This window comes from Macrosteles quadrilineatus, unplaced genomic scaffold (assembly GCF_028750875.1).
Source record: "Macrosteles quadrilineatus isolate MER2022 unplaced genomic scaffold, UCM_ALF_1.0 Scaffold_8__2_contigs__length_117827958, whole genome shotgun sequence".
NCBI lineage: Eukaryota > Metazoa > Arthropoda > Insecta > Hemiptera > Cicadellidae > Macrosteles > Macrosteles quadrilineatus.
The window spans coordinates 53,389,961-53,404,891 of NW_026542601.1; the positions used below are offsets into that span (position 1 = coordinate 53,389,961).

Here is a 14,931-nt window from a genome sequence, read left to right on the forward strand (position 1 = left end):
TTTACCTTTCAAAAAAACTTTTAAATTAACAAATTACAACAATGATATATATAATGACTCTTATAATAAATTCATTTTATCTGGTAACTATAGAAACTTTAGGGGCCCCAAATTAGAATTCAATAGAATATTTAATAAAATTATAAAATTTAAAAAAGATCAACAAGTAGCCTAAAGAATTAAAATTTAAAAAGAATAACAATTAATAAACTATGTATAGGCCTATAACAATAATAATTTCAAATAGTCTCTTGGGTTGCTTTTTTTTTAATAAATAAAATCAAAAAACATAACGACAGTGGGTAACTTGCGGTAGTGCGGTTGGGTTTTGGGCCAGGTCTAGAAGTTCAGCACCGGAGGGGGAACCAAGCAGGGCGGAGAGGGGGCCAAGGTCTACGAGGCAGCCATGAGTTACAAATTTCCTCCGCCAAGGTCGAAACGGTCCAGTGCATAGTCCTCCTCACGGGCCCTGAGTAACAAATCCAGAAACACAGTAGTACCAGGAGAGCTCAAGTCCATATCCGCAAAATTCACTGTCACACACATTTCACTATTTTCATTTAGTTCCAAACATTTCACTGAGCAGGCCTAACATATTTTTTTAGGGAAAAAAAACTCTAAATTTTTACAAGGTTTGTCTCTCTATCACAGCTCTTTAACAATATAAAACATTTTAAACAATAACAATAATTTAAACAAACAATTAACAGGTGAAACAGTACAAGATCGGTAACATTAATACTTGCGGTAAAGGTGTCAGCAGGCTAGACGGGTATGTGACAGTGATAAATTTCACCAATAGAGAGAAAATATTTAAATTGTCTGGTCCAAAGTGGCCAGAAGAACAAGTTAACAATAAACAATTGACATCTAAACACAGAAAAATACTTTAAAATTGACAAAAAACGTTCCAAACAAAAATTTAGGCCTAACGCAACGACTCATGTATTTTTGCAAATTTCTCCAAAAGTTGTGAACAGAATTTGTTCGGAATGGTCTTAAAAGCTGGGGGAAATGTTCCAGCAGCTTCTCCAGACCATTCCAAACCTTAACTCAAAGGCTGAAACCAGTTGGCCTTTTGGTTACCCAGTTCAAACCTGAATGGAGAATTGCCAAACTCTTAATTCCTCATAACTTTCTTAAAACTTGAATAAAATGACTCAAACTTTCTGGGGAGCTTTAAGAGCAGTTAATTCAACTTAATTTAACTAGTTTGGCAAGGACAAAGCAAAATAAAAGACTTTAACCTTACTTGACTGGGTAACACAAACTGAACATTTTACAAGACAAAACAACACTAAAAATTTTACGGGACACAGAAACAAAAGACTACCAGAAGTAGTAGCCTAAGACAATTACATTTACTGAGCAAAAATTGTAAGCCTAGGCCTACCACAAAACAGTCAGAAGGACCCAAAACTGACTTGGCAGTTTCTCTCAAATAGCGGCCTTCCAACAAACATTTCTCAGTCAATTCTAGGCCTAGCATTTCGGGCAAAGCCCTGAATTATACCAAAACAACAGGGAAAAGGGAAACTAACTATCAAAAGGGTTCCACGACCCCAAGACTAGGTTCCAAACCTAGTGCAACCATGTGCAGCTAACCTAACTATAGAAAAATGTGCAAAAACTCACCCAAAAGGCGCGCGTGGCGCGATAAATTTACACCATTGCGTAGCAGAACAAAAGTAAAGAACAATTAACAAAACAGCTTTGCAAAAAATAAAGCATAGAAACAGATGTTAAAGGATAAATTTGTTCTGAAAATCCTCTGCGAGGCAAACGGCTCTGACGTCGCTGAACCTATGAGTTGCTGGCGGAAAGAGTAAGAAAAACAAGACTCACAGCCTTGTTCGGGGTCGTGAAAGTGACAACGAAACACTGAACTAGCCTACTATAAAAAAAAACACTTGAACCATTGATCATGAGTCGTGACATTCGCCCGGTGGAAATAGTCACGGCTCAACCTCCCTCCCCAAAAGAGGACACTCCTCTCCAAAAGGGACAAACAAACAAGCCTCTCCCCCACTTCCTGAAAAGAGATTGACCTGAAAGACAACTCAAATGTCTGTGGTGGGGAACGCCAAGGGACTTCCAAACTGAGGGGAAAACTCACCCCCAGGGTTTGCTCTGGCCAGAGCTGGAAAATTTTGTGAGGGAAATTCCTTCGCAGAACACAGGGGACAGGAGAAGTGATCAGGTTCTCTGGCCCAGTGCACTTCCCACCCAGAAACAAGAGGAAAGAAAATTGCCTACGGAAGAGTTCCGCGGAAGGGCTTGAGATGAGAAATGTGCGCCCTCCGGAACACTTTTCCAGTCCGCGGATCTCCAAGCTCCGCCGTGACAGGCGTCAAAAACCTCAGGATGCGGTGGGGACCTGACCACCGATGACACAACTTTGCAGCTCTCTTGTCCACAGCCGAACTGGCTGGATGAGCTTTACAAAACACCAAATCCCCCACCTGGAAAGGGTTGTCTACTCTACCACGATTGTGCTTCCTCCGGACCAATTCCCTAGCTCTGATCAAGTTTCTCCTGGCCGCTTGCCAAGTTGCCTTGACATCAGCCGCACCAGGAGGTGGCAGAAGGTCGCCAATTCCCCACACATTCGCTAACGGGTTGTTAGGCGGATAGCCTAGAAACAGCTCGAAAGGGACCGCCTTGTGACTCTCATGGTGAGCAGTATTGAAAGCAAACTGAAGCCAAGGGAGTTCCTGATCCCAGGTGGTCTGCTTGTCAGCATGGAAAGCTATGAGAGCGGAACGAAGATTGCGATTGAACCTTTCAGCATGAGAAGGCTGTGGATAGTAAGGGGAAGTAGTCACATGGCGGATTCCGTGCCCAAAGCACATTCTTTTGAACAGATGGGAAACAAACTGTGTTCCGTTGTCGGAAACAATGGTGGCGGGTATTCCAAAATGTTGGAAGAGGTGTGTTCGAAGTACCTGCACGGTGAGCTGTGCAGTGGCATTCCTTAAGGGGAAAAGCCAACAAAACTTGGAGAAGGCATCCACACAAACAAGTAGGAACTTATTTCCTGACTTGCTACGCGGGAGAGGCCCTACATAGTCAATGAAAACCTTCTCCAAAGGTCTTTCCGCCACCTCAGATGACAACAAACCAAACTTAGAGTTTTGAGCGGGCTTGCTCAGTGAGCACGTTTGACAAGAACGCACCCTAGCAGCAAGATCCCGATCCATACCCTTCCAGATGAACATTTCCCTAACCTTCGCAATGGTCTTGTGGATACCTAGATGCCCACCCACAGGAGAAGAATGAAAATACTCAAAGACCATAGGGATTAGAAGACTAGGCAGCACAACTTTAGGTTTACCTCGCTGCCGAGCGCGACAGCAAAGGGCACCCTGGGACAGAAAATATGGGGGGTGGGCTCCCCCATTTTGAAGCTCACCAATGATCTTTGCCAGCTCAGGATCCTTCAGCTGATGGGGAATGAAATCAGAAAAGGCGAGTGGAAACTCCAAGAGCACGGCACAACCCGGTTGCTCTTGGTCAGAAGGAGGATCGTCGGGTGAATGGTACATCCTAGATAGTGTGTCCGCAATCACATTCTGAGTGCCTCGAACGTGTTGCACTTGGAACTTAAGGGACGATATTTGGACAACCCAACGACCGATTTTCCCAAGCTGGCGTGGATGTGCAAGAAGCCACGAGAGTGCCTGGTTGTCGGTTTCCAATAAAAACTCCTTGTGCTCCAAAAAGCGTCTGAATTTATTGACTCCAAACACGACAGCCAAACACTCGAGTTCATACACCGAAGAGCTTTTCTTTTCGCAGGGACTCAAAGTGCGTGAGGCGTACGCAATTGGCTGCCTAACACCATCCACCTCTTGTGACAACACAGCCGCAATTGCGACGGAGGAAGCATCTGTTTGCAAGACAAAGTTTTGATTGAAATCCGGCATCGCCAAAACAGGGGGCTGCATGATAGCCTCCTTGAGAAGGTCAAAAGACGTCTGCTGCGCTTCACCCCAGACAAACTTGGCGCCCTTCTTCCGAAGCTCATTGAGAGGAGCCGCCAATTCAGCAACATTGGGTATGAAGCGTCGGTAAAAACCTACCATGCCGATGAACCTAGCAATACCCTTGACATCTCTGGGAGGAGGAAACTCCCTGATAGCCTGGGTTCTAGCGGGGTCGATGCAGACGCCTCTATGAGAGATAAGATGACCAAGGAACGAAATTTCCGGCTTTGCAAAACTAACCTTGTCAGGATTCACGGTAAGGCCAGCCCTATTCAATCTACTCATGACTTCTTCAAGATGAATCAGGTGATCTTCGAAGCTCTCACTGTACACCAAGAGATCGTCGAGGTAATTGAACACAAACTTGAACTTGACATCATGAAAGATGGAATCAAGGAGTCTGGTGAGAGTCTGGGCCCCCACAGCAAGACCCATCGGAACTCTTGTGAACTGATACAAATTCCACGGAACGCAGAAAGCAGTGAGAGGTCGAGACTCAGGTTTCAAAGGAATCTGATGATAGGCCTGATTCAGATCAAAAACAGAAAAATACTTGGCCTTACCGAACCAATCAAACGCAGAATGCAAATCGGGGAGAGGCACAGAGTCGATTTCAATTTGCGCATTCAATTTGCGATAGTCCAAAACCATTCGGGACTTGCCATTGGGTTTTGGGACGAGAAAAGCTGGACTAGCGTAGCTCGAACGGGAAGGTTCAATGACACCATTTTCCAGAAGTTCGTCAATGATTTTTCTGAGAGTTTCCATTTTGGGTGGAGCTAATTTGTATGGGTGAGAGCGAACGGGACGGGTATCTGTTAGACGAATCTCGTACTCTAACAGGTTAGTGACTCCAAGCTTTGGCGTCAGCACATCTGGGAAACGAGAACACAAGGTTCTGATGGCTTCAGCCTCGCAAGTAGTCAGATGCCCTAACGGATCAATTGTTGGCTTGCTGGGTATCTCAGGCTCGACTACCGCAGCACCACCACCAATTTCATCAGCAAAAGATATTAATACCCGTCTCGCAAATCGGAAAAAAACACTGACCTCTGCCTAAATCCAAAATTAGGCCAGTGTGCTTGATAAAATCCGCTCCCAAAATGACAGGGAAACAAAGGTCCTTAGCCACCCAAAAACTCCAAACCCAAGAAAAATGTTCAATTTTGAACTTGAAACGGGCTTCATAGATGATGGGAAGGGGTGAATTTGACGCAGTCCAGCAGATAGGGGTTTTTCGCTCAACTTGCTTGATAAGCCCAGACGATTCAAGTTTTTCAAAAAGGGACAAGGAAATGAGGCAACGGGCTGACCCAGAATCCACTAGGGCCTTCTGCACCGTGGAACCTATGAAGATGTTGAGACGTGGGCAAGTTGAGCGCGCCGCTTTCACGCCCATGGTAGCAAGGCCCGCAATCCCCCGCAGCAGAGGCTCGGTCACAGGCACAACACTCCCAGAAGGGGAGGCAACAGAAACATTAACTGACTTTAACTTAGACTTTGACTTACTTGAAAAAACATTCAAATTATTGCCCTTTACATTATCACCAACAACCTCACAGGAAGGATTGGGCAATTTTTCCTCCTGTGAGCAAACTAGTTTTTTGGACCACGTCCAAAATTTCCACCTTGACGGCAATGCCGCCGAATGTGACCTGGTTGCCCACAACCAAAACAAACAACAGGTTGCCTCTGCCACTGCGGCGGTTCAGGACCCAACACTCCCACGGGTGCTACGACAGCATGATGACCAGCTAGGGGAAGATGCCCCGCCGCTTGGTCTCTCTGAAAATCAGCGTCCTGGACAGATCTCGAAAGGATGGAAAGTCTGTCCAGATCCGCAAAAGATGAAGGCCGTGGTGCAAAAACCAGACGGGAGCGTTCCTCAGGCTTCAACCCCTGAAGCACAATGTCAATGAGCTCAAGCTCACTGATCCCCAAACGCAAGACCCTTTCCACCGTGCGAATGTCCCCCACGTACTGGCTGAGAGACTCGGCTGGCTGCTGAAGACGAAAAACTCTCTCAACTTTCAGCTTCTCCATGACCCGACGGGGCATGAAAAGCTCCAAAACTTCTTTATGAAAAACATCAAAGGTGACGCCTCTGCGCAAACAATCAAGCAATCTGTCCCCCAACGGTTTCAGACAGTATGGAGCAATGAGTTCCATCAAAGTTGCGTCTGACATGCCAGGGTATTCACGCATGCGCAAAACACTCTCCAGAAAAAAACAAAGACCATTCACATCCAACCCGTCCACCGGCCGGAAACCACTCAGGACAGAGGCAAGGGGATGGGGAAGTTTGCCAAAGGAGTTAGAGATGGAAGGGGAACTATGAACTTGAGAAGGAAAGGGAGATGGGGACTGGACATTCAGCGTAGCCGCAGCCAAGGTGGACGTGTGAGAGGGGGACGGTGTGACATTTGCATTTGACATTTGAACATTTGCAGGCAACTGGAGCAGTGTACTTGGCGTAGGCGGAGCCTGGGGGGTACCCACTGGAGCCACAACTTCAACAACAGACCTTGGCACTTCGTTTGAAATTTCCAAAGAACGGTTGTCTTCAAAAATTTCAACTTTCTCTTTGACAGACTTTCCTGCCTTAATACTCTCCAAAATACCTTCCAGCTCAAGGATTCTGGCCTCCACCCAACTCTTGTCTTCATCCTGGATTTCAGGTTGCCCCAAAACCAAGAGTAGACGCTTACGCCAGTGCGTCAGCTGTGTGATAGCCGAACCCTTAGCTGAGCCCATAGGCAAACTACTCCAACTATTAATTTCCCCACTTAGCTCTTCCATCCTCTCTTTACATGCCTCCAGTTCCTCATCCAAACTGAGCGACTCAACCCAAGCTTGAGGCATGCTAGCAATTTGTCTGAACTGTGTACGCAAAGTGCGTACATCAGTTCCAGGAGTCTCCCCCGGGACCGCACCTCGTACACCAGCTCCGGCTTCCTCAAATATTCCGGCACAATTGACGCCATACCGAGTCTCAACCAGTACTTGACTCAAAACAGACAACAAAAATTTTTTCACAAAACAAACACAGAAATTTAATTCCTAAGGCTTCTGGACGTTGATGCCTACGCACCTGATGGGGCCCAAAAGAAGAACCTGCCCATTCATACCGCAAGTACCGCAAGAAAAAACAACAACAAATGACCCACGAACGTACACACACACAAACATACACCGATACATACACTAGACAACACCTAACACTTGTGTGATGGGGTGTACACACAAACCTTTTTTTTTTTTTTTTTTTTTTTTGACACATGACCATGCTTTTGACACTCTTGCTCCCGAAGGATGCAAGTCATTACCACCGATTCCACCCGGTGCCTCGGCCAAAGGGCGAGCTCCTAATAAAATGTGTTTACGCCCCACCACAACAACAACAAGACCTTTTTCCAAAACTGCCAGGCCAGAACATTTCCAAGAAACCAATCCATCCACGGCTCTTCAAAACAAAACAAAAAACAGAACGCGGACAGCGATCGCATCTCTAAGTATCCGAGTCGTGAAACCAAGTTTCACGACAAGGCACCCAGGACGCAACCCACTAACCACGCTCTGCTACCAGATGAACCATGCCCTCGCGCCTGCACCCAGACTAACGAAAAGGAAGCGTGATCCATGCGCAGGCCCGAGGAGCGGCTCACAAAACTTTACTTAACAAAATGAGAACCATGGATGGAGGCTCAAGAACAACACGCCATTTGAGAGAAACGAGCTGTAATAAACCATTTAAAAGAATAACACAACAACAATAATTAACAATAATACATGAATTAAATACTCTCAATTAAACTTTAAAAAATTTTGATACCCGTTTACCCTACTAACTTACAATTATTTCATTAATCATTTTCAAATAGGCTAAATTTCAAAAATAAATCTTACTAGCTTTTACCTTTCAAAAAAACTTTTAAATTAACAAATTACAACAATGATATATATAATGACTCTTATAATAAATTCATTTTATCTGGTAACTATAGAAACTTTAGGGGCCCCAAATTAGAATTCAATAGAATATTTAATAAAATTATAAAATTTAAAAAAGATCAACAAGTAGCCTAAAGAATTAAAATTTAAAAAGAATAACAATTAATAAACTATGTATAGGCCTATAACAATAATAATTTCAAATAGTCTCTTGGGTTGCTTTTTTTTTAATAAATAAAATCAAAAAACATAACGACAGTGGGTAACTTGCGGTAGTGCGGTTGGGTTTTGGGCCAGGTCTAGAAGTTCAGCACCGGAGGGGGAACCAAGCAGGGCGGAGAGGGGGCCAAGGTCTACGAGGCAGCCATGAGTTACAAATTTCCTCCGCCAAGGTCGAAACGGTCCAGTGCATAGTCCTCCTCACGGGCCCTGAGTAACAAATCCAGAAACACAGTAGTACCAGGAGAGCTCAAGTCCATATCCGCAAAATTCACTGTCACACACATTTCACTATTTTCATTTAGTTCCAAACATTTCACTGAGCAGGCCTAACATATTTTTTTAGGGAAAAAAACTCTAAATTTTTACAAGGTTTGTCTCTCTATCACAGCTCTTTAACAATATAAAACATTTTAAACAATAACAATAATTTAAACAAACAATTAACAGGTGAAACAGTACAAGATCGGTAACATTAATACTTGCGGTAAAGGTGTCAGCAGGCTAGACGGGTATGTGACAGTGATAAATTTCACCAATAGAGAGAAAATATTTAAATTGTCTGGTCCAAAGTGGCCAGAAGAACAAGTTAACAATAAACAATTGACATCTAAACACAGAAAAATACTTTAAAATTGACAAAAAACGTTCCAAACAAAAATTTAGGCCTAACGCAACGACTCATGTATTTTTGCTAATTTCTCCAAAAGTTGTGAACAGAATTTGTTCGGAATGGTCTTAAAAGCTGGGGGAAATGTTCCAGCAGCTTCTCCAGACCATTCCAAACCTTAACTCAAAGGCTGAAACCAGTTGGCCTTTTGGTTACCCAGTTCAAACCTGAATGGAGAATTGCCAAACTCTTAATTCCTCATAACTTTCTTAAAACTTGACTAAAATGACTCAAACTTTCTGGGGAGCTTTAAGAGCAGTTAATTCAACTTAATTTAACTAGTTTGGCAAGGACAAAGCAAAATAAAAGACTTTAACCTTACTTGACTGGGTAACACAAACTGAACATTTTACAAGACAAAACAACACTAAAAATTGTACGGGACACAGAAACAAAAGACTACCAGAAGTAGTAGCCTAAGACAATTACATTTACTGAGCAAAAATTGTAAGCCTAGGCCTACCACAAAACAGTCAGAAGGACCCAAAACTGACTTGGCAGTTTCTCTCAAATAGCGGCCTTCCAACAAACATTTCTCAGTCAATTCTAGGCCTAGCATTTCGGGCAAAGCCCTGAATTATACCAAAACAACAGGGAAAAGGGAAACTAACTATCAAAAGGGTTCCACGACCCCAAGACTAGGTTCCAAACCTAGTGCAACCATGTGCAGCTAACCTAACTATAGAAAAATGTGCAAAAACTCACCCAAAAGGCGCGCGTGGCGCGATAAATTTACACCATTGCGTAGCAGAACAAAAGTAAAGAACAATTAACAAAACAGCTTTGCAAAAAATAAAGCATAGAAACAGATGTTAAAGGATAAATTTGTTCTGAAAATCCTCTGCGAGGCAAACGGCTCTGACGTCGCTGAACCTATGAGTTGCTGGCGGAAAGAGTAAGAAAAACAAGACTCACAGCCTTGTTCGGGGTCGTGAAAGTGACAACGAAACACTGAACTAGCCTACTATAAAAAAAAACACTTGAACCATTGATCATGAGTCGTGACATTCGCCCGGTGGAAATAGTCACGGCTCAACCTCCCTCCCCAAAAGAGGACACTCCTCTCCAAAAGGGACAAACAAACAAGCCTCTCCCCCACTTCCTGAAAATAGATTGACCTGAAAGACAACTCAAATGTCTGTGGTGGGGAACGCCAAGGGACTTCCAAACTGAGGGGAAAACTCACCCCCAGGGTTTGCTCTGGCCAGAGCTGGAAAATTTTGTGAGGGAAATTCCTTCGCAGAACACAGGGGACAGGAGAAGTGATCAGGTTCTCTGGCCCAGTGCACTTCCCACCCAGACACAAGAGGAAAGAAAATTGCCTACGGAAGAGTTCCGCGGAAGGGCTTGAGATGAGAAATGTGCGCCCTCCGGAACACTTTTCCAGTCCGCGGATCTCCAAGCTCCGCCGTGATAGGCGTCAAAAACCTCAGGATGCGGTGGGGACCTGACCACCGATGACACAACTTTGCAGCTCTCTTGTCCACAGCCGAACTGGCTGGATGAGCTTTACAAAACACCAAATCCCCCACCTGGAAAGGGTTGTCTACTCTACCACGATTGTGCTTCCTCCGGACCAATTCCCTAGCTCTGATCAAGTTTCTCCTGGCCGCTTGCCAAGTTGCCTTGACATCAGCCGCACCAGGAGGTGGCAGAAGGTCGCCAATTCCCCACACATTCGCTAACGGGTTGTTAGGCGGATAGCCTAGAAACAGCTCGAAAGGGACCGCCTTGTGACTCTCATGGTGAGCAGTATTGAAAGCAAACTGAAGCCAAGGGAGTTCCTGATCCCAGGTGGTCTGCTTGTCAGCATGGAAACAATTAACAAAACAGCTTTGCAAAAAATAAAGCATAGAAACAGATGTTAAAGGATAAATTTGTTCTGAAAATCCTCTGCGAGGCAAACGGCTCTGACGTCGCTGAACCTATGAGTTGCTGGCGGAAAGAGTAAGAAAAACAAGACTCACAGCCTTGTTCGGGGTCGTGAAAGTGACAACGAAACACTGAACTAGCCTACTATAAAAAAAAACACTTGAACCATTGATCATGAGTCGTGACATTCGCCCGGTGGAAATAGTCACGGCTCAAATTGAACATTTAAATAACATTTTTGGCAATGAAAATAAGGTGCTTAATTAAGTGCTGGTATGTCATAAGATAGCTACAAATCTAAAACATATTTTTGAAGTATTTTATCGATAATCTTTGCATTTTATAAGCTTTCCAACCATATGCTACACTATTGAGGTTTATGTCTGCTTATGTACACTTTAATGGTTTGAATACTACAAAGCATTGTGTCTTTAACATTTAAAACATAGAAAGTCAGCAAGTATTAAGCAAAAGTTGTATTTTTGATTCAGCTTGAACAGTAAAAACAGTAAAAAAGTTCCCTGTTTTCTGGTATTCAAACCACTAAAACAAACAAAAAAATATCTACACCTCAATAGTGTAGCATATGGTTGGAAAGCTTATAAAATGGCGCAGTTTTTAACATATTCCGACACTTTCTTGTATACAGGGTGTGAAAATGCAATAGACCATTGGTTTTAAAATTTTTATCAAATATCTTAATTTTTTATCTTTGAATCTATTTACAATGGAGTTTTTACAACTGATCCTCCGTCATTTTCCATTATTCTTGTTCAAAATTTAATGTAGAACACGAAAATGACATTATCTACTCAAATCCATATACAAGTAAATGAGAAATCGCTGTATTAACTTTAAAAGCATGGTTATTTTTGAAAAACATAAAATAATGTTTTGGGACGCTAATTTTGAGACTTGGAACATTTGATATGCATCATCACACTTCATTTACTTTGTATTTACATAAAAAAAATTTGTCACACTGAGTACAAATCACCCTGTATTTCAACTAGGTTATTTTTCATGAAGCATAAATTAAAGTTATCGGAATCGTTACACAATAATTAAATTAATTTGTATACATAACAATGGTCGATCATAAGGAAATTTAATTATTTCTGTATACATATAATTAACAACCTAAACTAACCTTTAAATGAGCTGTACATGTTAAGACCCGTGTCAGTGCAGTCCCACAATGCTTTGCGGTCTTCCCCTCCCTCACCCAACGACAGTGTTGCCATAGTAACCACACTAACCTACCCTACGCGCTTATCAACTTAATGACAACTAGGTCATGGGAAATTCCCCGGTGTACAGGTGGCAAACCTTTATCAACCTTACTTGATGGAACTACGACCAGTTTGATCTATGAAGAAGTGAAAACAATCACCATCCAAGTCTATACAGACTTAAATTGAGTGATGGTGACCAAACGTACAAGTAAACAACACAAATTAGATTATCGTTTGCAAACGAATCAATATTGATTGTGAGATTATATTTAGTGATATATTGATTTCTTCAATTCTTGTTTTTCTTTTCCTATATTGACTTTTTTACTGGGCATAGTTTTCGTGCAGATTGTTTCGAAACTTGAGTGGCGTAATACATACAAAGATATATTTTAACGGTGTAGTAATTTATTTGATATCGAGTTCAGCGATGACAAATAAATTTCGTCATAGTTTCATTGATACATATTACAGAGTTTTAGGCATGTTTACATGACGAAAAACGGCAATGTTTAAACTGGATAAAGGAACATCTGTTTGGAATCCCTCAATTTTCGTCAATAAGCTATCATGTAGCTCCATGGAATTCATTTTTATTTTTGTAACTCTATAAGTGAAGCAACCTACACACAACCTACGAGTTAACCTATAGTTAAAATAATTTACACGAGAAAATCAACAAAATACTAGTTTTCTCAAGCGTTTGTAATGTCTAAAACTCAAACAGCCATTTATTAGTCATCATGTAAGTATTAATAAATGGCATGCACTTAGTATATTTTTCCTAAGTAATTTTAACCTCAACAAAATATTTTTAGCTGGGTGGTCTTGTGCTTGCCTAACAATCAATGGTCGGCAGTTCAATCTTGGAAGAGTCAGTAGCTTTTTGATTATTCTAAAATGGATCTAGCCGTCCTTTGTTTATTGGGGTTTAGTAGAACCTAAGATCATCGATGTATAATAACTCTACATTATACAGGGAGTTATTATACATCGATGCCCAAGATACGGTAGTTGGATAATTTTTTGATCGGTAGCCCAACAGCTCTTTGGTAAGAAACACCAAATCAGTATACGTACAGCTAAAATCCGTTGAATATTCGCAAATTTCGACCCCGGGCTTCACCGGATACATCATATTTTAACACATTGAATTTGTGAAGATGTACGTGTGAACATCCCTTCTATATGGTACAGCTGCAGCTAATTGGATGCCCTAATAGGACAGAGATGAACCGCTCACAGATGGAGATGTGGTACGGATTCTTTTCTCTTAGTTTTAGCAAATTTTACATGTAGCGAATAATACCTACTAGCGTAGGTTTCATGGTAAGACCTAGACCCAGTGCTGATTTAAATTTTTTATTTTATTTTTTTTAAGAGGTTGGTGACCTCTTTTGACCTTACATTTGCCCGTCCACACAGAGACGTAGAAAACATTGCTTAGTCTATTATCCTACAGATCTGTGCGTGGAACGTATCCAGCAAAGCAAGGGGTGAGCCGGTACAGCACGAAGGTGAACTGTACTGATAACAAATGTTTGCTACAGTGGCCAGGATTCGAACCCACGACATCGCTGCCTTGGACCCGTGTTCGTGACGCTACCAACTGATCCACCAACTCAACAAACCTCGACTTGATTAGATTGATTCAGTTTTGGTGTCCCCAAAGGCCCAAAACAAGATCCGTTCAAATTCTTATATTTATAAAGAAATTGCAAACTAGCATGGTCAGACCATGGAAATGGGGTTTATGAACTAAAAAATTGTTTTATTTATTTTACCTTATAAACGTCAAATATTTTTCTATCTATTACTAAACTGTTTTCGAGCTAAAAAAAGAATTAATATTTTATTCAATAGAATCGCTGGACGATTAATGATTAGGAAGAAAAAAAGGATTTTGCTGTTTCGTGACGACATTCAAGTTTACCAGCTTTAAACATACATACCCAATTTAATCAAAATCGGACCAACGTTGCTTGAGTTTTCATTTTCATGGCCTCTGGGTACAGTACATCAAAATGAAAAAGTAAATTGATCTAGTGCCCAGTCCAGGTCTTACCACGTTATCTACGATGATAGATTCCTATAAGGGAAATTTGCAAAAGAAAAACACGAATAAGAAATGTAAAATACTTTTACTATTTTAGGTTAGAATACGTCGTAGCTTAAGATTTACCTTGTACACGACGTTGTTTATATTAGTTCATATTAGCAGGTCGCGCCGTGGTATTTTTCTAACGCAATATACGCAATACACGCGTGGCTCTATATTGCTTCACAGCGCCTTTGTGTTCGTGTTGCTACACAAATAAAGTATGGTTGGAAACACGTTTTGTTGTTCATTAAGGATGGATATTATTTGGCAGATGGTGTTTGGTAAAAGATGTTATTCATATTTAGATGGTCGGTAATAATAAAACAATATGACAAAACTTGCAGTCTAAGAAAACATTTACAAATGTTTCTTCACATTCTTCTGGATATTAAATAAGAATATTGTTCTTTACCAAGTGTAGCTTAACAGTTAGATCAAACTGATAATTTCAGATTTCTTATTTAATATTGCAAAGGTCTGATAAGAAACAATCGTGTTCAATTGTACGTGTATTGTATGTGCTAAACACAATAGTTTACGCAACGATTGCATTAAGACTATTTACGCGAGTTGCTTACACTACTTTACCTATGACGGAGTTTTAATTACAAACAATCACTACTCATAACTTCTACGAGAGTTATGCATAACTGACAGTGATGCAACGAATCATTGTGCCGAACACTAATTGCACAACTCAACAATTAAATTGTCCCGAACAGCTGATTAGTTGAAGTTCGAATCATTACAATATTACACTCTTATTTTCTCTCAACCCTTGAACCTCATTGGCCCGTTATCCATGTTGTTAAGTAAAAAACAATGCTGTTAAGTAAGTAAAAGAGTTTGTAAAGTGATCTCTTTCAATTGTAAGAACTAAACTGAAACGGCTAGTTT

At 41.6% G+C, this 14,931-nt stretch overlaps 1 protein-coding gene across 1 annotated transcript in view; it reads right to left on the bottom strand.

The window, feature by feature from the left end:
• The window catches only part of LOC128999368 (general transcriptional corepressor trfA), a 180,179-nt gene that overhangs the window by 132,627 nt on the left and 32,621 nt on the right, over positions 1–14,931 (bottom strand). The window lies entirely within an intron of this gene.